This window comes from Podarcis cretensis (assembly GCF_951804945.1).
Source record: "Podarcis cretensis genome assembly, chromosome: 8".
Lineage (NCBI taxonomy): Eukaryota > Metazoa > Chordata > Lepidosauria > Squamata > Lacertidae > Podarcis > Podarcis cretensis.
The window spans coordinates 4,720,028-4,744,284 of NC_137177.1; the positions used below are offsets into that span (position 1 = coordinate 4,720,028).

At 45.6% G+C, this 24,257-nt stretch overlaps 1 pseudogene across 1 annotated transcript; it reads left to right on the top strand.

Annotated features, from left to right (window-relative positions):
• Positions 1-23,602, top strand: LOC307223391 (cytochrome P450 2F3-like; annotated as a pseudogene). The gene is made up of 9 exons (XR_013844035.1): positions 1-256; positions 5,433-5,595; positions 12,626-12,829; positions 12,937-13,097; positions 14,712-14,888; positions 17,925-18,066; positions 18,889-19,076; positions 21,890-22,031; positions 22,947-23,602. The product of XR_013844035.1 is annotated as a cytochrome P450 2F3-like (transcript).
• Positions 23,603-24,257: the final 655 nt, after the last annotated feature.

Below are 24,257 nucleotides of genomic sequence, written 5' to 3' on the forward strand. Positions count from 1 at the left end.
ACATCCCCCTCCAGGCGAAATCACAGACACTGTGACTCTGCAGACCGCGGACGGTGAAATGGAGCTCTTCCTCTCCAGGATAGATTTTGGCGGGGTCTTTGGCATCCTCCTGGCCATGGTCGTCTCGTGCCTCCTCTTCCTCCACTTCTCGTCGAGAAAGAAGTTCAGGACCCTTCCTCCGGGGCCAGCCCCACTCCCCTTCATCGGAAACATGCACCAAGTGGACATCAAGGAGCTGATAAATTCCCTGAAAGAAGTGAGACCACGGCAACCATGTTGGGGGAGGGGGTGTCGGGGGAGTGATTTTACAATTTCCACATCAGGCAAGAAAGCAGGACGGATTTTGGTTCTTTTTTAAAAAATACATTTTTATTCATTTTTAATGTATTAATTAACATTCATACAACAGAATTTCACATCTTATACAGTGGTACCTCTGGTTAAGTACTTAATTCGTTCCGGAGGTCTGTTCTTAACCTGAAACTGTTCTTAACCTGAAGCACCATTTTAGCTAGTGGGGCCTCCTGCTTCTGCCGCGCCGCTGGAGCACGATTTCTGTTCTCATCCTGAAGCAAAGTTCTTAACCCGAGGTAATATTTCTGGGTTAGCGGAGTGTGTAACCTGAAGTGTATGTAACCTGAAGCGTATGTAACCTGAGGTACCACTGTACAATATATTTCTTTGGACTTCCGTCAACACCTCTGATGATTTTCCATTCTTATCGCTTATTATGCATTTCTTAATTTCATATTACCTTTAATTATCTTTAACTAATAGTTCTCCTCATTGTCTTTTTTTGCAATATTTCAAATAATTCACCTTACAAAACGTTTTGCAAACCTACTAGCATAATCTGTCCATCACAATTACTTTTCAAATAGTCTGTAAATTTACTCCAGTCTTCTGAGAATCTCTGATCTCGCAGGTTTCGAATCCTTCCTGTTAGTGTATCTAATTCTGCATAGTCCATCAATTTCGTTCTCCATTCTTCTTTCGTCGGTAATTCTTCTTGCTTCCACTTTTGTGCCAATAATATTCTTGCTGCCGTCGCTGCATATAAAAATAACTTACAATCCTTTCTGTTTATATCCTCACCTACAGTGCCAGGATTTTGAGGGCAGGAGAAGCATAAAAAGGGGGCTTCAGCCAGAGAAACTGAGAAAGAGCAATGAAAGTGCCTCTGGCCATGCACAAAGCATCATTCTGTCGCGGTATGATCTTCAGAGCTAGTAGCAGCTCCTTGGGGACTAGGGACTAGGGTTTGTTGTTGTTGCTGCGGTTGTTGTTCTTTAGTTCATCATTTTATATTGTAATTTTATGTTGTTGAGTGCACTGTGATCTATAGGTATAGGGTGGTATACAGATTTTAATAATAATAATAATAATAATAATAATAATAATAATAATAATAATAATTTTAAGAAGTCTTGAGCCCCAGTATTTGAAAATGAGCTCTTTCTGCCTCAGTTGCCTTTCAGTTCAAGCAAGAAGAGGCTGGAGTTGGAAGGGGGTCAGGTTTCCCGTCGAAGGGGAGACCCTCTTTTTCTGCATTGCACGGGGACCAACTTTGGGGTCTTAGCCCAGGGGGAGAATAGGGAAAGGGAGAAGCTGTAAGGCTCGGCTTTCTGCCTGTAGGACAAGGAGGGGAGCGAGACAGAGGACTTGCCCATAATTACGTTTTGCCCTGCACTTTCTAGACACAGCCTAGGAAAACCTGCTCTTTAACGATGAACAGAAACAAATGGCAATTCCAGTTTTCCGTGGGTTGGTGGGTTTTCACAGGGGAAATGAGGGGCAAAAAAATCCAAAAAACACTCTGACATGGAACTTTGAAACTCAGATTTGTGCCTAAATCAGAACCAGTGAAGGCAGTGCAGGTCCTGTGAGTGTCTGGAGGAGGTTGGAGGATGGATGGCGGCTAATGGATTGGGGTTGAATCCTGACAAGACAGAAGTACTGCTTTTGGGGGGATGGGGGGCGTGTGTGGAGGACTCCCTGGTCCTGAATGGGGTAACTGTGCGCCTGAAGGAGCAGGTGCGCAGCCTGGGAGTCATTTTGGACTCACAGCTGTCCATGGAGGCCCAGGTCAATTCTGTGTCCAGGGCAGCTGTTTATCAGCTCCACCTGGTATGCAGGCTGAGACCCTACCTGCCTGCGGACTGTCTCGCCAGAGTGGTGCATGCTCTAGTTATCTCCCGCTTGGACTACTGCAATGTGCTCTAGGTGGGGCTACCTTTGAAGGTGACCCAGAAACTACAAGTAATCCAGAATGCGGCAGCTAGACTAGTGACTGGGAGTGGCCACCAAGACCGCATAACACTGGTCTTGAAACACCTACATTGCCTCCCATTATGTTTCCGAGCACAATTCAAAGTCTTGGTGTTGACCTTTAAAGCCCTAAACAGCCTCGGCCCAGAATACCTGAAGGAGCGTCTCCACCCCCATTGGTCTGCCCGGACGCTGAGATCCAGCACCGAGGGCCTTCTGGCGGTTCCCTCATTGTTCCTCATCGTTCCCTCACTGGTTCCCTCATAGCAAAGCTACAGGGAACCAGGCAGAGGGCCTTCTCGGTAGTGGCGCCCGCCCTATGGAACGCCCTCCCACCAGATGTCAAAGAGATAAACAACTACCTGACATTCAGAAGACATCTTAAGGCAGCCCTGTTCAGGGAAGTTTTTAATGTATGACATATTTGTGTATTTTTGGTCTTTGTGGAAGCTGCCGAGAGTGGCTGGGGAAACCCAGCCAGATGGGCGGGGTACAAATAATAAATTATTATTGTTGTTGTTGTTGTTGTTGTTGTTGTTATTATTATTATTATTATTATTATTATTATTATTATAAAAATGCAGCACAAGAGCATGTCTGGAGGAGCCCAGAGAAAGAGGACCTGGGACTTTCCACCTCCACAAATTTGAAACCGGCCAAGTTTCATGCTTTCGTGTGTAGTTTGCTCAGCGGTAAAACTAGTCAGCAGTCAATATGCAAGCAATTAAGTGTCGACTAGGGGTGGGGTGGGGAGGAATTTTATTTGATCACATTTAAAGATGAAACATCCAGATCTGTGCTTTCCAGAAGAAGCTATGTACCGAATCACGGCTGTCCTCTGAAATTTGCACTTCTCTGAATTTTGCAGTGAAGTTCCCTGGCCAAGCAATGGGTGCAAAAAAAAATAATGCATGTCTGGGGCCAGAGGGTGAACTGTGTGCTAAAAGGCAAATAATAGTGCAAATGACATGCGCAGACGCATTGCATTAGGGGAAATTGCATTGCCAAATTGTGCTTATTAGGCAGAACTGCAAAAATGTCCACAGTAGGAGAAATTTGCAGTAAAATGCTGAAGGATTCTCAGCAGGTATTTTCTTTCTTTTTCTTTATTTTTTTAAAGCATGCTGATGTGGAGTGAAACCAGGCTGTGGAAGGCTGGATTCGTGATTTGATTTCATGTTGTTGTTGTTTAGTCATTTAGTTGTCCGACACTTCATGGCCCCCTGGACCAGAGCACGCCAGGCACTCCTGTCTTCCACTGCCTCCCGCAGTTTGGTCAAACTCATGCTGGTAGCTTCGAGAACACTGTCCAACCACCTTGTCCTCTGTCGTCCCCTTCTCCTTGTGCCCTCCATCTTTCCCAACATCAGGGTCTTTTCCAGGGAGTCTTCTCTTCTCCTGAGGTGGCCAAAGTCTTGGAGTCTCAGCTTCAGGATCTGTCCTTCCAGTGAGCACTCAGGGCTGATTTCCTTCAGAATGGAGAGGTTTGATCTTCTTGCAGTCCATGGGACTCTCAAGAGTCTCCTCCAGCACCAGAATTCAAAAGCATCCATTCTTCGGCAATCAGCCTTCTTTATGGTCCAGCTCTCACTTCCATACATCACTACTGGGAAAACCATGGCTTTAACTATACGGGCCTTTGCTGGCAAGGTGATGTCTCTGCTTTTTAAGATGCTGATTTCATTTGATTGATATATATATATATTCACAATGTACATAAAACATAGAGAACAGTTACAACAGCAAATGAAAATGACAAGATGAAAAACAAAACTATTAAATAGTCACACATAATGAGTACAGTTGCACATGGATTAAAATAACGAAATCCAAATATAAAATATCAGTGTGATCATGGAATCTAGTTCCAGATTTGCCAGGCTTGTGACAAGAGCTGACTTGAAAATGACGCCTCTGCTGTATATGCAATAAAGGAATGCCAAGTCACATAAAAATCATTTGGAGGTCCCAGGCCTTGTCAAAACCTCAAATTATGCATATTTTTCTCTGTGAGGGACATCTTGGGGCTCCTTTCCATTGAGCTGCCAAGATCATGCATAAGATGAATCATTTTGACAATATATTGGCATCATCAAAAAATATTTGGTATCATTAATTTTGGACAACAATAAATGGTCTGTTTAGTAGTATCATTCCCATCAAAAATAAATTCCAAATTTCTCGCGCCAGTCTACATTCCCACCATAAGTGATCATATGTAGCAAGTTTATCTTAACCTCCCAGGCTGTTAGGCAATAGAGAAGAAAGTATTTTTGTTACATTTGCAAAGGACTGTGATGCCATGTGTGGTGCAATTTCAAGGAGCCTTCCCTAAGAAAAGCATTTTTGTTACATTTGCATAGGACTGTGATGCCATGTGTGGTTTTAAGGGTGGTTTTTGGTTTCTGTTACTCTCCTCTTGCCTCAAGAAGACCCAGAAGATGAAGCCATGGCTGTCCTAAATTAGGGCTGCCATACAACCAGAATTTCCCAGATAGAGATAGAGCCATAGGAAACAGTGTCCAGGAAAACCCAGATGTATGGCAACCCATGTCAGCAGTGTTGTTGTTGTTGTTTGGTCAAACTCATGCTGGTAGCTTCGAGAACACTGTCACACCATCTCGTCCTCTGTCGTCCCCTTCTCCTTGTGCCCTCCATCTTTCCCAACATCAGGGTCTTTCTCTTCTCATGAGGTGGCCAAAGTCTTGGAGCCTCAGCTTCAGAATCTGTCCTTCCAGTGAGCACTCAGGGCTGATTTCCTTCAGAATGGAGAGGTTTGATCTTCTTGCAGTCCATGGGACTCTCAAGAGTCTCCTCCAGCACCAGAATTCAAAAGCATCAATTCTTCGGCGATCAGCCTTCTTTATGGTCCAGCTCTCACTTCCATACATCACTACTGGGAAAACCATAGCTTTTACTATACGGACCCTTGTCGGCAAGGTGATGTCTCTACTTTTTAAGATGTTATCAGCAGTGTGGATTTTGGCAAATTTCCTTAAAAATAGCTCAAAAACTTCATTTTTTTTGAAAGTTTGCAAACCAAAAAGCTCAACAACTTTAGGCAAAACTAAGAAAAGCTCAACATCTTTTGTGTCCAGATTTTCACTTTTTCAAATATGGCGACCCTATCCTAAACAACTTCCTGCTTCCTTTCCTCTTTGCAGCTTAGCAAGACCTACGGGCCAATGTACACCTTCCACCTGGGCTCCCGGCCTTGCGTGGTCCTCTCTGGCTACCAGGTGCTCAAGGAGGCTTTGATTGACAAGGCAGAGGAGTTCAGTGGCCGAGGAGACTTCCCTGCCATCCAGATGTGGAGCAAAGGGAACTGTGAGGAAATTGGGGGGGGGTGCTGATTTTGAAAAGGAAGTGTTGCAGTGGCTCCCCAAGTAGGGGGTGAGATTACCGAGGGGGTGCTAAGAGGCAAGGGGGCAGCAGGGGAGCCCCGGAAGTGGTGGTTTAAGACTCCTGCTAAGTGACTTTAAGGGACGTGGGTGGCACTGTGGGTTAAACCACAGAGCCTAGGACGGTCGGTGGTTCGAATCCCCACGACGGGGTGAGCTCCCGTTGCTCAGTCCCTGCTCCTGCCAACCTAGCAGTTCGAAAGCACGTCAAAAGTGCAAGTAGATAAATAGGTACCACTCCAGCGGGAAGGTAAACAGTGTTTCCATGTGCTGCTCTGGTTCGCCAGAAGCGGCTTAGTCATGCTGGCCACATGACCCGGAAGCTGTACTCCGGCTCCCTCGGCCAATAAAGCGAGATGAGCCGCAACCCCAGAGTCGGCCACGACTGGACCTAATGGTCAGGGGTCCCTTTACTTTTACCTTTTTAAGTGACTTCAAACCAGGTATTGGAAAGCTGGCCTGCCAATGGAAAGGCAAATCAGAGGCTATATGATAAAAAGGTAAAGTTAGAGGACCCCTGGGCGGTTAAGCCCAGTCAAAGGTGACTGTGGGGTTGTAGCGCTCATCTCGCTTTCAGGCCGAGGGAGCTGGCGTTTGTCCACAGACAGTTTTCCTGGTCATGTGACCAGCATGACTAAACGGAGGACCGTGACGAGTGCCAGAGCGCACGGAAACACCGTTTACTTTCCCGCTGCAGCAGTACCTATCTATAGTCATACCTCTTGTTACCTCAGTCTCCAGTGTGTTTTTTCAGGATACGAAGGCTGCAAACCCGGAAGTGTATACTTCCAGGTTTCGCCCCGCGCGCATGCACAGAAGCACTCTTTGCACCTCATGCATGCTCAGAAGCGCTCTATGGCACCACGCACGTATGCTCTAGTTGCAGACTTTTTGGGGTGCAAATGGTACCCCGGAATGGATCGAGTCCGTAACTAGAGGTGCCACTGTATCAACTTGTACCGGTATGCTTTTGAACTGCTAGGCAGGCAGGAGCTGGGACAGAGCAATGGGAGCTCAGTCCATCGTGGGGATTTGAACCGCTGACCTTCCGATCGGCAAGCTCAAGGGGCTCAGTGGTTTAGACCGCAGCGCCACCATAGCTGGCTATAAAATGAAGTTTGGCATGGATAAAGTGGGTAGAGAAAAGGCTTTCCTCCCTCTCTGGTAACACTAGGATTCGTGGGCATCCGGTGAAGTTAAATGTTACAAGGTTCAGTACACGTACAAGAAACACATGTGACTAGGCTCCACAGGAAAGTACTAATAAACAAAAGACTTGGTCAGGAATTTATATCTTCAGACAAAGTAAAGAAGAGAGGTGTGGTGATATATGCAAAAGAGAGCCTGTCACCTAAATTTTTATTTAAAGATGAACATGGAAGAATTTTGGCAATCGAAATACAACATCAAGGAGAAAAGATTTTGATATTAGGAATTTATGCACCAAATGAAGGGAAGTCGGAATTTTTCAAGAAGTTGCATGAGACTATGCTGGATTATCTGGATTATGACAACATCATCATGATGGGAGACATGAACGGGGTCGTATCAACCAACATGGATAAGTCACAAAGCCAGAATGTTACAAAAGATGGCAGACTACCAAAGACCTTTTTTGAACTGACTGACAATATGGACTGGATTGATATCTGGAGAACGAAGAACCCCTTGGGAAAAGAAGGAACATTCTTCTCTGAAGCTCAGCTGACTTGGACAAGAATCGACCAAATATGGATAACTAGAGGTCTGGCACCCAAGGTCAGAAAGGTGGAAATCTGCCCAAAAACCTGCTCCGACCATAATGCACTGAAAATGGATATGATACTATTACCAACTGGCTCCTTTAGATGGAAGATGAATGACAATTTGTTCAGAGATCAGGAGATTATTAAGAAGGCCCAGAAAGCATTGAAGGACTATTTTGAGATAAATATGAACACTACGGTGGAAAAAAGAATTATTTGGGATGCAAGTAAAGCTGTGATACAACAGAATGCTGCAAGGAAGAGGACACAAAACAACAGAAAAGATAAGATTTTGGAGAAAATAAAAGAATTAGAGAGGAAGTTAAGATCAAACCCGAAGTCCCGGCCGATCTTGAGAGAAATCAAACTCTATCAAGCACAATATTCTAAACTGATAAATCAGGAAATAGAGTGGAAGATCAAATTAATGAAACAAAAAACTTTTGAATCGGCAAATAAATGTGGGAAACTGCTAGCTTGGCAGTTGAAGAAGAGACAAAAATTGAATACAGTTACAAATTTGGAAATTGAAGGAAGAAACATTCAGAACCCCACGGAGATTAGAAAGTGTTTTCAGAAATATTTCAAAAAATTATATACCCAAGGGCCGCAGAATGAGGTCGAGATTAAACAATTTTTGGAGAAAAATGGACTTAAAAAGTTGTCACAAGAAAATAGATCTCTCCTGAACAGTAAAATAACATGTCAAGAAATTGAACAAGCCATTCAAAACATGAAACTGGGCAAATCTCCAGGGCCAGACGGGCTAACCTCCAAGTATTATAAGATATTAAAAGACCATTTGATACAACCACTGATGGAGGTTAGCAATGAAATTATGGAGGGGAGGAGGGCGCCGGAATCGTGGAAGGAAGCTTTCATCACATTGATACCAAAATCGGAAGCTGAAAAGACACAACTTAAGAACTACGGTCCCATCTCCCTTTTAAATGTGGATTACAAAATATTTGCAGATGTTTTGGCAAGTAGACTTAAAAAAGTTTTAAACGAAGTAATTCATAAAGATCAGGCAGGCTTTCTCCCAGGTAGACACATGTTTGCTAATACAAGGAACATTATTGACATCTTGGAACTTTTGCAAACTGATATAAACACAAAAGCAGTGCTAATCTTTATAGATGCGGAGAAGGCCTTTGATAATATCTCTTGGAAATTTATGAAGGGAAATTTAAAAGAAATGGGAGTGGGTCGGGGTTTTGAGAATGGGATTGATGCAATATATTCAGAACAAAAGGCTAAATTGATAGTAAACAATGTGGTTACTGAAGAGTTTAAAATTGAAAAAGGAACACGACAAGGCTGCCCGATTTCCCCTTTGTTATTTATATCAGTTCTGGAGGTGCTCTTGAATATGATTAGAGGGGACCGGTTGGTGGAAGGGATTCAGGTCGGAGTGAAACAATATAAACTTAAAGCTTTTGCAGATGACCTAGTTCTGACCCTGCAGGAGCCAGAATCTAGTACAAAAAGAGTATTACAACTGATCCAAGATTTTGGTCGGGTGGCGGGATTTAAACTAAATAAACAGAAAACTAAGGTGTTGGGGAAAAATCTGACAGATGCAGAGTCGGAACAGTTTCAGAGAGAAACAGAACTAACTGTGGTTTAAAAAGTAAAGTACCTAGGGGTAAACATAACAGCAAAAAATCTGAGTCTATTTAAGGATAACTACGAAAAATGTTGGTTTGAAATTAAGAGAGATTTGGATAGTTGGACAAAATCGAAGCTTTCTTTGTTAGGCCGAATTGCTGCTGTTAAGATGAATGTATTGCCAAAGATGTTGTTTTTGTTTCAAACATTGCAGATTGTGGATAAGACAGAGTGCTTCCGGAAGTGGCAGAAAGATATATCTAAATTTGTCTGGCAGGGCAAAAAGCCCAGAATTAAGTTTAAGATACTAACTGATGCGAAAGAAAGAGGGGGCTTTGCCCTGCCGGACCTAAAGTTGTACTATGAAGCCGCAGCCTTTTGCTGGCTAAAAGACTGGCTACTTCTTGAGGACACTGACGTATTGGACTTGGAAGGGTTTAACAATGCTTTTGGTTGGCATGCATACCTATGGTACGATAAGGTTAAGATCAATAAGGTCTTTAAGAACCATATTGTCAGGAAAGCAGTTTTTAATGTCTGGACAAAATACAAAGACTTATTGGAAAACAAAACTCCGAGGTGGCTTTCACCTCTGGAAGCTAAGGCCCGAAAAAGACCCAATATGGAGGCCAAATGGCCAAAATATTGGGAAATATTAGAAAAAGACGGAGACAATTGGAAATTGCAGAGTTTGGAGAAAATGAAGGATAAAGTGCGAGACTGGTTACATTATGCTCAGATTAAAGAAGTTTTTAAAAATGACAAAAAGGTAGGGTTCCAGGTGGAGAAATCGAAGTTGGAAACAGAACTGTTAGAGCCTAAGACTAAGGTACTCTCAAGAATGTATAACTTGCTGTTGAAATGGAATACACAAGACGAAATGGTTAAATCGGTTATGATAAAGTGGGCTCAGGATATTGGGCATAATATCATGTTTGAGGACTGGGAAAGGTTGTGGACCACTGGGCTGAACTTCACTGCATGTAATGCTTTGAAGGAAAATGTAATGAAAATGATATATAGATGGTACATGACCCCAGTTAAACTTGCCAAAATATACCATTTGTCTGATAATAAATGTTGGAAATGTAAAGAACATGAAGGAACATTCTTTCACCTCTGGTGGACTTGCCCTAGAGTGAAGGCCTTCTGGGAAATGATATATAATGAGTTGAAAAAGGTATTTAAGTATACCTTCACTAAGAAACCGGAGGCCTTCCTTCTGGGCATTGTCGGCCAGAAGGTGTTAAAGAAGGACCGAACATTTTTTATGTATGCAACAACGGCAGCAAGGATACTTATCGCTAAGAGCTGGAAAACTCAAGATCTACCCACACTGGAAGAGTGGCAGATGCAGCTGATGGACTATATGCAACTGGCTGAGATGACTGGTAGAATTCGAGACCTGGGAGAAGAGAGGGTTGAAGAAGACTGGAAGAAATTCAAGATTTATTTACAAAAGTATTGTAATTTGGTCGAATGCTAAGAAGGATGCTAGATCATAAATAATTGCCTACCATTGAATTAGATTTGAATTTGACGAGAAGTGAGACTGAGGAAAACATAAAACTTTTGGAGATTAGATTAAACTAATTGAATAAGATTTAAGAATATAAATAAGATGATAAATTGCTGGAAAAAATTTATAATGATGTAAGTGGGAGCGGGAGACGTGAGGGAGTCCAAAGAAGTTTTGAAAAATGTGTTATGATACATGTTATATTGTTTATTATTTTTGCATTTTGTATTTAAAAAAATCTCGGACGAAAAGCTGGGATACAAATGCATAAATAAATATTATTATAATAAAATCTGGTCCAAGAGAGAGAAAAGAAACAGAAAATAAAGGAGTGTGTTCATTATAGGATCCTTCAGAGCCAGTGTGGTGTAGTGGTTAGAGAGGTGGACTTGTAATCTGGTGAACTGGGTTCGCGTCTCCGCTCCTCCACATGCAGCTGCTGGGTGACCTTGGGCCAGTCACACTTCTCTGAAGTCTCTCAGCCCCACTCACCTCACAGAGTGTTTATTGTGGGGGAGGAAGGGAAAGGAGAATGTTAGCCGCTTTGAGACTCCTTCGGGTAGTGATAAAGCGGGATATCAAATCCAAACTCTTCTTTTTTTTTTTTATAAAATTTTTTATTGATTTCCAGTTTTTTAACATAAACAAAAAACAACATAAAAACAAACACAAAAACTCATATTTTCTTAACCTTATTTTCATAACCCTCTTTTCCCGGACTTCCCCATACCTTTCCCTTTTTGCATCCTTAATTTAGTACCATTATTCAGCAACCCTTCTTAACCAATTAAATATAAATTCATTCTCTTTTTCTATTCCACCCTAAAATTAAACACAATTTTCCGCTGCAATTCTACGTCTTCTTTTCCCTCAGCATTTTAACACTCCTCAATTTTATAATAATTCTTAAGATACATCTTGAATTTCTTCCAATCTTCTTCCACAGTCTCTTTCTCTTGGTCGCGGATTCTGCCGGTCATTTCTGCCAGTCCCATAAAGTCAATCACTTTCGCCTGCCATTCCTCCAGCGTGGGTAGCTCTTGTGTCTTCCAATACTTTGCTAGAAGAATCCTTGCTGCCATAGTAGCGTACAAAAAGAAATTCTTATCCTTCTTCGACACCAGCTGGCCGACCATACCCAAGAGAAATGCCTCTGGTTTCTTGTTAAAGGTGCACTTAAGCACTTTCTTAATTTCATTATAAATCATTTCCCAGAAGGCCTTAATCTTTGGGCAGGTCCACCAAAGGTGGAAAAAGGTACCTTCAGTCTCTTTACATTTCCAACATTTGTTATTGGGCAAATGATAAATCTTCGCAAGCTTGACTGGGGTCATGTACCACCTGTAAATCATTTTCATAATGTTTTCTCGTAAGGCATTACATGCCGTAAATTTAATACCTGTGGTCCATAACTGCTCCCAGTCAGCAAACATAATGTCATGACCTCAAATCCAAACTCTTCTTCCTCTTCTTCATCAGTAATGTTGGGCTCTTTCCCCCTACTGAAAACAAACTGATGAAAAGACTTTCTGTGATTTAAATTATGATGAAATCATAGGATCATAAAGCTGGAAGGTACACCCAGGGGTCATTTAGTCCAACCCCCTGCAATGCAGAAATCTCAACTAAGGAATCCATGACAGGTGGCCTTAGCTCATACAGTCATACCTCGGGTTAAATATGCTTCAGGTTGAGTGTTTTCAAGTTATGCTCCACGGCGACCCGGAAGTAACGGAGCACATTACTTCCGGGTTTCACTGCTCGCACATGCGCAGACACTCAAAATGACGTCACATGCATGCGCGGAAGTGGCAAAACGTGACCCGCAGGTGCACAGACGCGCAGTCGCATGTTACGTTCTACTCAGGATGCGAACAGGGCTCTGGAACGGATTCCGTTCGCATCCAGAGGTACCACTTTACAATCTGGGATGGTGGGTGTTAGATAAAAAGAGCCCTTCTTGCATAACGAAACCTTAGTTTAGGGATATCCAGATGGGCGGGGTATAAATAATAAATAAAATAAGTTTTATTATTATTATTATTATTATTATTATTATTATTATTATTATTCCATTTCAGTCTTCCCAAACCTGTTGCTCTCTGGATGTCTTGGGCTACAAAGCCCATCAACCCAGGCCAGCACAACCATTGTAGAAACTGCAAACATCTGTAAACATCAGGAGAGGCCTCCCCAGGGGTCATCTAGCCAAACCCCCTTCAATGCAGGAATCACGGCTAAAAAGTCCCTGAGAGTTGGCCTTCATCGCAGAATCCACCGCCTTCCCAGGTAGTCCATTAAAAGAGAAGGGTGACTGTTGGGGCTGTTACTAGAAGTCTGTGAAAGATGCTTGTGAAAACAATAGATCTGCTTCCTCTTTCTTTATTCCCAGGCAAACCCTTTGACCCCACCTTCTTCCTGAGTTGCGCCGGCTCCAACATCATCTGCACCTTAGTTTTTGGGGACCGCTTTGAATACACGGACAAGAAATTCCTCATGTTGCTGGACCTCATCAACAGCAACTGGAAGCTCATGAGCTCCACCTGGGGACAGGTAAGCCCGAGCCAGCGGGGGAAAAGCATAGCTGTCAACCGTCCCTTATTTGGCGGGGAACTCCCTTATCCCAGCGCCGTGTCCCGCTGCTGTCCCGGATTGATGGATGTCCCTTAAATTTCCCGGGTTTAAAGGAAGCAGCTCCTCTCCCTCCCTCCCTCCCTGCCGGCCAGGGAGGAGGGAGGCTCCAACTGTGTTGCTTGGCTGTGTTGCTCACCCAATAAGGAGTCTAAGAATGACTGGCGGGTGGAGCCTGCATGCCTTGTGCCGATCAAATCAGCCGCGTTGCCTGGGGACTTGCCTTTGCTCAGCGCTTCCCAGCGGAGAGGTGACGGTGGTTTTCCTTGCTGCATCCCCTTTGCCGGGTTGCTGCGCTGTGGGAACCACTGCTTGAGGCTTCGTTTGGCTGCTGGCTGGGCTTTCTGCCTTTGGCTCAGAGGGGCTCAGAAGTTGAACATATCTGTGCCTGGAAAATCCCTTATTTTGGCTGCTGATCCCTTATTTTCGAGGCTGCTGGTCCCTTATTTTCAAATCTGTAAGTTGACAGCTATGAAACTTGCCCACCCCTCCAAGCCTCCAAGGCCTCAGCTGTAAGTTGACAGCTATGGGGAGAAGGGGAACTGGGGCTGGGGGTGTTAGTTAGACGAGGTAGGCCTTTGGTCCAAACGGCAGCCTGGCTCTCCTGGCTCCTCTTATGGGCACAATCAAAAGACAGGTATGGAGAATGCACTGAGTGGTGTACGTAAACTGGGGTCTTCTTCTCCTCTTCTAGGGCTCTTCTTAGGGCCCTCGTATCTACGGGACCGCCTCTCCTGGTCTGCCCCACAGTGGACCTTAAGGTCCATGAATAACCACAGTTTAGAGGTCCCGGGCCATAAGGAAGTCAGATTATCCTCCGCCAGGGCCAGGGCCTTCTCAGTGATGGCTCCAATCTGGTGGAATGCTCTGTCCCATGAGACCAGGGCCCTTCAGGATTTAACCTCCTTCCGCCGGGCCTGTAAGACAGAGCTATTCCGCCTGGCCTTTAATTTGAATTCAGCCTGATCTTTTATTTCCCTTCTCTTCTCTCCTCTCCCCCTCCCCTTTTATGAAGATCACCTGCTCTGAGACCCCACAGCTAATTCTCTCCTGGCCTCCTCGCTGGCCCAAGTAGGACCAATTCAGCCAGCTAGCCCTGGGGATTATCAAATTGATTTTTGATTTTTGAATTTTATTGTTACAGTGGTACCTCAGGTTACATACGCTTCAGGTTACAGACTCCGCTAACCCAGAAATAGTGCTTCAGGTTAAGAACTTTGCTTCAGGTTGAGAACAGAAATCATGCTCCGGCGGCGTGGCAGCAGCAGGAGGCCCCATTAGCTAAAGTGGTGCTTCAGGTTAAGAACAGTTTCAGGTTAAGTACGGACCTTCGGGTTGAGGTACCACTGTATTCATGTTTTTCTACTGTATTTTATGCTGTTTTTATAATTAATTATAATTATGCTGTTTTATAAGTTTATAATTAAGTGTTTTAAAGTGTTTTAGATTTGTTGTTAGCCGCCTTGAGCCCAGTTTTTGAACTGGGAAGAGCGGGGTATTAATTATTATTATTATTATTATTATTATTATTATTATATGCTCTTCAGCTTCCCAAAGATCATGAAGTACGTCCCTGGGCCTCACCGTCAGATCTACAAAAACTACCTGAAGCTGGCCAAGTTTGTAGGCGAGCGGCTGGAGATGAACCGGCAAACTCTGGACGTCAACAACCCCCGGGATTTCATCGACTGCTTCCTCATCAAAATCCAGCAGGTATCCTCAGTGTCCCAAGGAGCTGCCGTTAATTCCATATCCCTTCTCTCTTTGCCAGGAAGCCAGGAAAATTCCGGTTTTGTGAGCAGGAGGAGGCTTCTATAACAGTGGTTTCTCAAATGACTACAATTTAGCTATTTTACGTCACCTAATTTATATACCACCCGACTGTAAAGCAGCAGCAATAACCTCAAAGTGGTCTACCAAAAAAAGATAAAACTATAAGATTATCAGTAAGGAAAAAATCAGGAATTTCTTTTGGAAAGGAAAAATAGCAATAGACTAAAAATGGATTAAGACATGCACAAACTTCCTAAGCATATGGGTAGGTTTGTTTAAACAAACATGTTTTTAGGAGGCGTCGAAAAAAGGACGGTGAAGGCGCCTGCTTGGTATCAAGTGGCAGGGAGTTCCAAAGAGGAGGTGCTGCCACACTGAAATATTGAGATCTTACAAATGCAGAAGGGGGGTTGTTTGGCACCTGGAACAGGGCCAGATCCACCGTTCAAAGTGGTTGAGCAGGCGTATTTGGAACAAGGCAGTCTCACAGGTAAACTGTTTCCAAGTTGTTATTAACCTTGAACTTGGCCCTGTAGCGAATCGGCAGCCTGTTCAGATCTCTGAACACAGGAGTTATATGCTGACAAGGACTCGCTCCTGTCAGCAATCAATCATTTATTTATTTTTAAAGTTTTTATTTTTAAAATAATTCAGCATTGATGCACACATATTGTGAACATACAAACATACATTTCATACAATCCTTAAAAATGTTCAAACATACCTACACTCAGTCCCACAGATAATTCCTTTTCCCATCACCATCCCTCACCCCTCACCCCACCTTTGTGTTAGACTTCCCATCTACTCAATTGCAATTTCTTTCCACTTCTATTACAGTGGTGCCCCGCAAGACGAATGCCTCGCAAGACGAAAAACCCGCTAGACGAAAGGGTTTTCCGTTTTTCGAGGCGCTTCGCAAGATGAATTTCCCCATGGGCTTGCTTCACAAGACGAAAACGTCTTGCGAGTCTTGCGAGTTTTTTCCCTTTCCCCCCCCCCTTTTTCTAAGCCGCTAAGCCGCTAATAGCCACTAAGCCGCTAAGCTGCTAATAGCCGCTAAGCCGCTAATAGCCGCTAAGCCGCTAATAGCGCTAATCCGCTAAGCCGTTAATAGGGATGCTACGCAAGACAAAAAAACCGCTAGACGAAGAGACTCGCAGAACGGATTATTTTCGTCTTGCGAGGCACCACTGTACTTTCTTTCACACACCTTTAACCTAATTTCATGCTTCTTTTTCTATTACACATTGTTATCCATCTTATTTAGTATTCCAGTATTTAAAAGGGAACTTGTTTATTCTAATAGGAGTTCTGATTTTTCAATATGGCTTTGCAAGTATCCTTTAAACACCTTCCAGTCCCTATCTTCTCTTTTGAGATCCTTCCAATTTCTCCCATTGTTTTGGATATATTGTAGTACTCCAACACAGGAGTTATATGCTGACAAGGACTCGCTCCTGTCAGCAATCACGCTGCAGCATTCTGCACAGACTACAGCTTCCAAACCAAGCACAAGGGAAGCCCAGCAAAGAGCACATTGCAGCCAATCTGTCTCAGAATCATAGAACTGTAGAGTTGAAAGGCACCCCAGGGGTCATCTAGTCCAGCCCCCTGCTTCGCATTGGTTACTCTTGAATTATATTAATTATTTTGATGAATTCACTGCTGTTGTTTACTTTATTTATATGATGTCATGTTTGATATTATAATAATTGTAGCATTCGTTGTTTTGGAATGCCATTGCGATTATTATCAACTGCTTTGCGCTTGACATTTACAGTTGGAAAAGCGGGATACAAATTCCAAATCAAATAATAATAATAATAATAATAATAATAATAATAATAATAAATTTTATTTATACCCCACCATCCCCAGCCAAGACTGGGCTCAGGGCAGCTAACACCAGGTATAAAACAATTGATTAAAATACAACTTAAAAACAAGATTAAAATACAACATTAAAATGCAGCCTCATTTCAGTAGAAACTTTTTGGGGATGAAAAGTCAAATCTTCACCAAGGCCAACTATCCAGACTGGTCCTACATGGGCCAGAAAAAAGCCAGGGAAGTCCCCAAATAGGAGTTCCATCACAGAAGGAAAAAGGAAAAAGGATAGAGGGGGAGGGGATCAAGTTGATTCCAAGCCAAAGGCCAGGCGGAACAACTTATAGGCCCTGCGGAAAGAAATCAGATCCTGCAGGGCCCTGGTCTCATGAGACAGAGCGTTCCACCAGGCCGGAGCCAGTGTTGAAAAGGCCCTGGCTCTGGTTGAGGCTAATCTGACTTCCTTAGGGCCTGGGACTACTAGGGTGTTGCTATTTATGGACCTTGAGGCTCTCCGTGGAGCATACCGGGAGAGGCGGTCCCGTAGGTACAAGGGTCCTAGGCCGTGAAGGGCTTTAAAGGTCAAAAGCAGCACCTTGAATCTGACCCTGTACTCCACCGGGAGCCAGTGCAGCTTGAAAAGCACTGGGTGAATATGCTCCCATGGCAGAGACCCCGTGAGGAGCCTCGCTGCAGCATTCTGCACCCGCTGGAGTTTCTGGGACAGCTTCAAGGGCAGCCCCACGTAGAGCGAATTACAGTAGTCAAGCCTGGAGGTGACCGTCGCATGGATCACTGTGGCCAGGTCAGGGCAGGAAAGGTAAGGGACCAACTGTTCCCAGACTATTGCCACCCGGAGGGGCAACTCTTGTGGGTAAAAAGTTGCAGGATTTCAGCAGGAAGCTACGGTTCTTCGTGTGCCGTTCGGAAACAAAGCAGAAAACACTTTTGCAGGCGCCAACAGTGTGATGTGGAAAGTGCGTTTGCATAATGAGCAATATCATCATAGCCACAAATCATCACAGATGCAGAATGAAAATTATGCCCGGAGGGGCCTTGTCAGACAATGGGATCCTGCACAGTATTCTTCACAAGTTGCGTTGAAGCTGTCGAGGTTTCTCAGCCCCTCCCATATCCCTGTTGCAGGAAAAAAACAACCTGGACACACACTTCAACGAAGACACCATGTCGAAGACCACGGTGAACCTCTTCTTTGCCGGGACGGAGACGGTCAGCTCGACTTTGAGATATGGGCTCTGAATTCTCATGAGGCACCCTGAGGTGGAAGGTCAGCTTCCATGAGTAGAATGTGTCCTTTTATTTAAAAAGGAGACTCCACCACACTCCTTGGCAGCAAATTCCACTGTCAAACAGCTCTTACTGTCAGGAAGTTCTTCCTAATGTTTAGGTGGAATCTTCTTTCTTGTAGTTTGGAGCCATTGCTCCGTGTCCGCTTCTCTGGAACAGCAGAAAACAACCTTTCTCCCTCCTCTATGTGACATCCTTTTATATATTTGAACATGGCTATCATATCACCCCTTAACCTCCTCTTCTCCAGGCTAAACATGCCCAGCTCCCTTAGCCGTTCCTCATAAGGCATCGTTTCCAGGCCTTTGACCATTTTGGTTGCCCTCCTCTGGACACGTTCCAGTTTGTCAGTGTCCTTCTTGAACTGTGGTGCCCAGAACTGGACACAGTACTCCAGGTGAGGTCTGACCAGAGCAGAATACAGTGGCACTATTACTTCCCTTGATCTAGATGCTATACTCCTATTGATGCAGCCCAGAATTGCATTGGCTTTTTTAGCTGCCATGTCACACTGTTGGCTCATGTCAAGTTTGTGGTCAACCAAGACTCCTAGATCCTTTTCACATGTACTGCTCTCAAGCCAGGTGTCACCCATCTTGTATTTGTGCCTGTTCTAGGGCATCTTCGTCTGCTTTCGCCTTCCCAAACCCCTGCACCCTCTCCCTTTCTGCTCCCACCCAACCACCCTCGACACGGGCTCTTCCATCGTTAACCCCTTGCAGACCACCACGGCCCATTTCCCTGTCCGTCACCGCATCTGGGACCCCTTTACAGCTTTCCCCGCCCTCCTTCCTTGCCGCAGAGAAGCTCCACGAAGAGATTGACCGGGTCATCGGGGTGAACTGCAGCCCCTGCATGGAGGACAGGAGCCGTATGCCCTACACGGACGCCATCATCCACAAGATCCAGCGCTACGCCGACATTGTCCCCATGGCGGTGCCCCACACCGTCACGCGAGATGTCGCGTTCCGTGGATACACCCTCCCCAAGGTTTGTGGGGAAAGGGGGGAGTGCACCCCAAGGGGGACAGCAAAGGTCTCCTTCTGTAGGAGCCCCATTGGCAGCACCCTGCCTTGACACCCGATGGGCTGCTGTTCTTAAGCCTGCTGGGAAGATCTGAGCCTCTGAATGAATGAATGAATTAATTAATTTATTTATTTATTTATTTATTAATACGGTCACAGACCAGCGTCAACACACACAATATCACAGATCATAAAAATATCAAAAATACAAGGGACAATATGAATATAACAAGGATTTAAATATAAAAATTAAAAATTAATTGTTAGCGTGCCCCCTGTAATTAACATTTAGGGGTTTGGTCATTATGGGATACCACTTGCTTCCTGCAATTGATTGCAGACGCACAGAATTTAGCTACATTTAATGTAGTCTTGGGGACGCAGGTGGCGCTGTGGGTTAAAGCCTCAGCGCCTAGGGCTTGCCGATCGAAAGGTCGGCGGTTCGAATCCCTGCGGCGGGGTGCGCTCCCGCTGCTCGGTCCCAGCGCCTGCCAACCTAGCAGTTCGAAAGCACCTCCAGGTGCAAGTAGATAAATAGGGACCGCTTACCAGCGGGAAGGTAAACGGCGTTTCCGTGTGCGGCTCTGGCTCGCCAGAGCAGCGATGTCACGCTGGCCACGTGACCCGGAAGTGTCTCCGGACAGCGCTGGCCCCTGGCCTCTTAAGTGAGATGGGCGCACAACCCCAGAGTCTGTCAAGACTGGCCCGTATGGGCAGGGGTACCTTTACCTTTACTAATGTAGTCTTGGGATTCTTGTCCTCTAGCAGTAGTTTTAAACTATGGTATTCCGATTCTTTCCTGGACTTTTGCAAAACAGGTGTAATAAAAGTCAAACGTATATCCTCATAAAGACAACATCGTAATAATACATGTGAAGCAGTTTCAACTTCCAACGAGCCACAAGGACAGACCCGTGCTGTGTATGGTTTACCCTCAAACCTGCCCTGAAGTAAGGCAGAAGGGAGAACATTAAATCTGAGCCTAGATGAGCAAGACCTGGCCGTGCATCCTTTTAGCAGAAGGCACTCCGCACTCGTTCCCTTTTACATTATGGTGTGGCCTTGGAAACAGGGCATTTCATAGAATCGTGGCAGGGGCACCCAAAGGTCATCCAGCCCCCCCCCAGCCCCCCGCAATGCAGGAATCTCAACTCAAGCATCCATGGCAGGTGGACATCCAACCTCTGCTTGAAAACCTCCAAGGAAGGAGAGTCCACTGCTGAAGAGCTCTTTCCATCAGAAAGGTTTTCCATATGTTGAGTCGGGATCTCCTTGAAGCTGTGGGTTCGAGTCCTACCCTCCAGAGCGGGAGGAGACAAGCTTCTTCCCTCTTCCACGGGACAGCCCTTGAGATATTTATATGCCAGCTTTTTCTTCCAAAGAGCTCAAGGTGGTTCAAAGGGTTCTCCTCCCCCTCCGCATTTCACCCATACAACAACCCTGGGAGGTAGGTCAAGGCGAAGAGGTGGCGACTGACTCAACCAAGGTCACTACTAGGCTTCATGACTGAGTGGGGATTCGAACCCAGGTTCCCCAGGTCAGAACCCACCGTTCTCGCCATTGTGCCACACCGAGCTAAGCTCAGAAGAGCTTTCCCTAGACTGAAGGTCCCGTATTTTTCGCTCCACAAGATGCACCTGACCATAAGACACACCTAGTTTTTAGAGGAGGAAAACAAGGGGGAAAATATTCTGAACGAAACAGTGGATGTATGATTTTTGTGGTTCATGCTGTGGCCACAGACATGTGATTTGATGGTGAGTTTGGGGTAGCCCAATGCAAAAATCCTGAGGATCCATGTGGATCCGTGCTTTGTAGCCACATTTTTGCACCATAGTGGCCCCTGGCAACAGTGGGTGTGTGATTTTTGTGGTTCATGCTGTGGCCGTGGACATGCTATATGATCTGATGGTGAATTTGGGGTGACCAATGCAAAAATCCTGAGGATCCATGGGCTTTCACCTCCCCCCTCCCAGGCAGCCTCCTTTATCTCTAGCGTCCCTTATCTCTCTCCCCAATTGGCAAATGATCAGTGGCTTTGTTTCAACACCCACTTCCCTTTTTCAAAAAAATAGCATGATCTGCTTTTTGCCCCTGGGCAATTCAGCTTCAGGGACCACACATTCCCTCCATAAGACGCACAGACATTTCCCCTTACTTTTTTGGAAGAAAAAAGTGCATCTTATGGAGCAAATTCAAATCAAATTCAAATTTATTTACGGCTATTAGCCCATAAAATATGTACAAACATAAAAGCACAGAAGCATAAAAAACCAATACATCTAACAACAGATGGGGAACACCACGATGCAAGGGTGGGTCATTGAGCAGTGACAAATAACAGCTTGGGGCCCGGAAAGATCCAAGGGACGGTTCACAGAAAAAGGAGAACTGGAGACGAGATCCATCATGCACTCTCATCATAACTGTCCGATTAGTTTTTATTGTTGTTGTTGTTTTTTGGTGGTTTTTGTGTGTGAGATAACCGCATTCAGTATGGAGCAAAAAATACAGTACGTCACTCACACATAGTAAGTGACTGCCACAGCGAGTCGGACCATCTGGTCTACCTACCTCAGTGTAGTCCACATTGGCAGTGTTGTCCAGCAGTGGCTCTCCTATTCCTACCCAGAGATGGAAATGGGGACCTTCTGCAGGTAGCACAGGTGCTCCTAGAGCTAAGCCCCACCCCCATCACTCAACACCTGTCTACCAGGGATTTCTTGCCCTTGGTTCTCAACCATGCCTTCCTCCTGCTCCTCTTCCTCCATCCCACAGGACCTCAACATCATCCCCCTGATCTGCACATCTCAGTTTGATCCCATGCACTTCAAGAATCCAACCTCCTTTGACCCAACTCATTTCCTGGACGAGAGTGGGCAGTTCAAGAAGAACGATGCCTTCATGGCTTTCTCGGCAGGTAAGGGCAGGACAGGGGTTGAGGTCCTGCTTGTGGGTTCTCCATCAAGGGCATCTTGGTGGCCACTGTGAGAACAGGATGCCCAGCTAGGTGGACCTCCTTTGGCCAGATCCATCAGGCTCTGAGAATCATGGAACTGTAGAATTGGGAGGAACCCCAATTCAATGCAGGAATCCCAACTCAAGCATCCGTGACAGGTGGTCACCCAACCTCTGCTTTGAAACCTCCAAGGGAGGAGAATCTACAACCGCGCCAGGAAGATCACTCGGAAATCACAGAACTGTAGAGTTGGAAGGGAACATCTAGCCCCGCATCTGGTCCACTCTTCTTATGGGCCTTTTCAGTGGTGGCTCCCCATTTGCAGAGTGCTCTCCCCAGAGAGGCTCGCCTGGCTCCAGGCGAAAACAGTCTCTTTACCCAGGCCTATGGCTATTAAGGCAGGATGCTGGTGGCGCTGTGGGTTAAACCACAGAGCCTAGGGCTTGCCGATCAGAAGGTCGGTGGTTTGAATCCCCATGACGGGGTGAACTCCCGTTGCTCGGTCCCTGCTCCTGCCAACCTAGCAGTTCGAAAGCATGACAAAGTGCAAGTAGATAAATAGGTACTGCTCTGGCAGGAAGGTAAACGGCGTTTCCGTGCACTGCTCTGGTTCGCCAGAAGTGGCTTAGTCCTGCTGGCCACATGACCCGGAAGCTGTACGCCGGCTCCCTCGGCACTGGATGGAAAGCCCCCGAGAGAGTCTGGCTCTCCTGGATGCTGTCTCCGCGAGCGAATCAAGTTCCGTTTCTTAAGATGAAAAAAATGGATTTAAGTTTTGGGCATGCTTCGAGCGAGGAGGGAGAAATTAGAGCCTCCTTTGCCTGACCCTCAAAGGCACAGAGGCATTTCTGTCCCTCTTCCTTCTCACTTTTGCAGGCAAGCGGGTGTGCCTGGGAGAAAGCTTGGCTGTCATGGAGCTCTTCATCTTCCTCTCCACCATCCTGCAGAACTTCAAGCTGAAGCCCTTGATGAAACCCGAGGACATTGACATCACACCCGAGTCCACGGGGCTCTGGAGCATCCCTCGGCCCTACCAGTTCTGCCTCATCCCCCGGTAAAAGGACACTGCGCTCGAAGGCCAGGCTGCTCCTCCGCCTGCAGCCAGACATAGAATCATGGAAGTGTAGAGTCAGAAGGGACCCCGAGGGTCATCTAGTCCAACCCCCTGTAGGGCAGGAACCTCAACTAAAGCATCCTATCTGTAACTAAAGCATCCATGACAGAGGACCATCCAACCTCTGCTTGGAAACCTCCACGGAAGAAGAGCCATCACCTTCTGAGGGAGTCTGTTCTACCGTCAAACAGCAAACTTTGTTTTTTTTCTGAATGGCTGTGGCAATCCATTATGGAGGAGCCTCTCCCTCCCTCTCCCTCTCTTTCATCTATCTCTTTTCTCATCTATCCCTCTCTCCACCCTCTTGCCTGTTGCTGTGGCCTGTTGTCCTGCAGTCACCCTGCAGTCTGTCATCTGTTCTCCCTGACCAACACTCCGGGGTCAGCATTGAGGTCAATAAACTTGCCATAGCTGTCAACTGTCCCTTATTTGGTGGGAAAGTCCCTTATCCCAGTGCTGTGTCCCACTGCTGTCCCTTATTGATGATGTCCCTTAAATTTCCCGGGTTTAAAGGAAGCAGCTCCTCTCCCTCCCTCCCTGCCGGCCAGGGAGGAGGGAGGCTCCAACTGTGTTGCTTGGCTGCGTTGCTCACCCAATAAAGTCTAAGAATGACTGGGGGGTGGAGCTTGCATGCCTTGTGCCAATCAAATCGGCCACGTTGCCTGGGGACTCGCCTTTGCTCAGCGCTTCCCAGCGGAGAGGTGACGGTGGTTTTCCTTGCTGCATCCCCTTTGCTGGGTTGCTGTGCTGTGCTGTGGGAACCACCGCTTGAGGCTTCGTTTGGCTGCTGGCTGGGCTTTCTGCCTTTGGCTCGGAGGGGCTCAGAAGTTGAACATACCTGTGCCCCTTGGAAAATCCCTTATTTTGGCTGCTGATCCCTTATTTTCGAGGCTACTGGTCCCTTATTTTCAAATCTGTAAGTTGACAGCTATGAAACTTGCCCACCCCTCCAAGGCCTCAGCTGAGAATGTCAACATCTCAGTTATCTCATCTATGCCCTACACAACCATGAAAGGCCAGGTTGTCATGGCACTCTGGGGTTTTTTTACAAATAAAATATTTGCTCTGCAAAG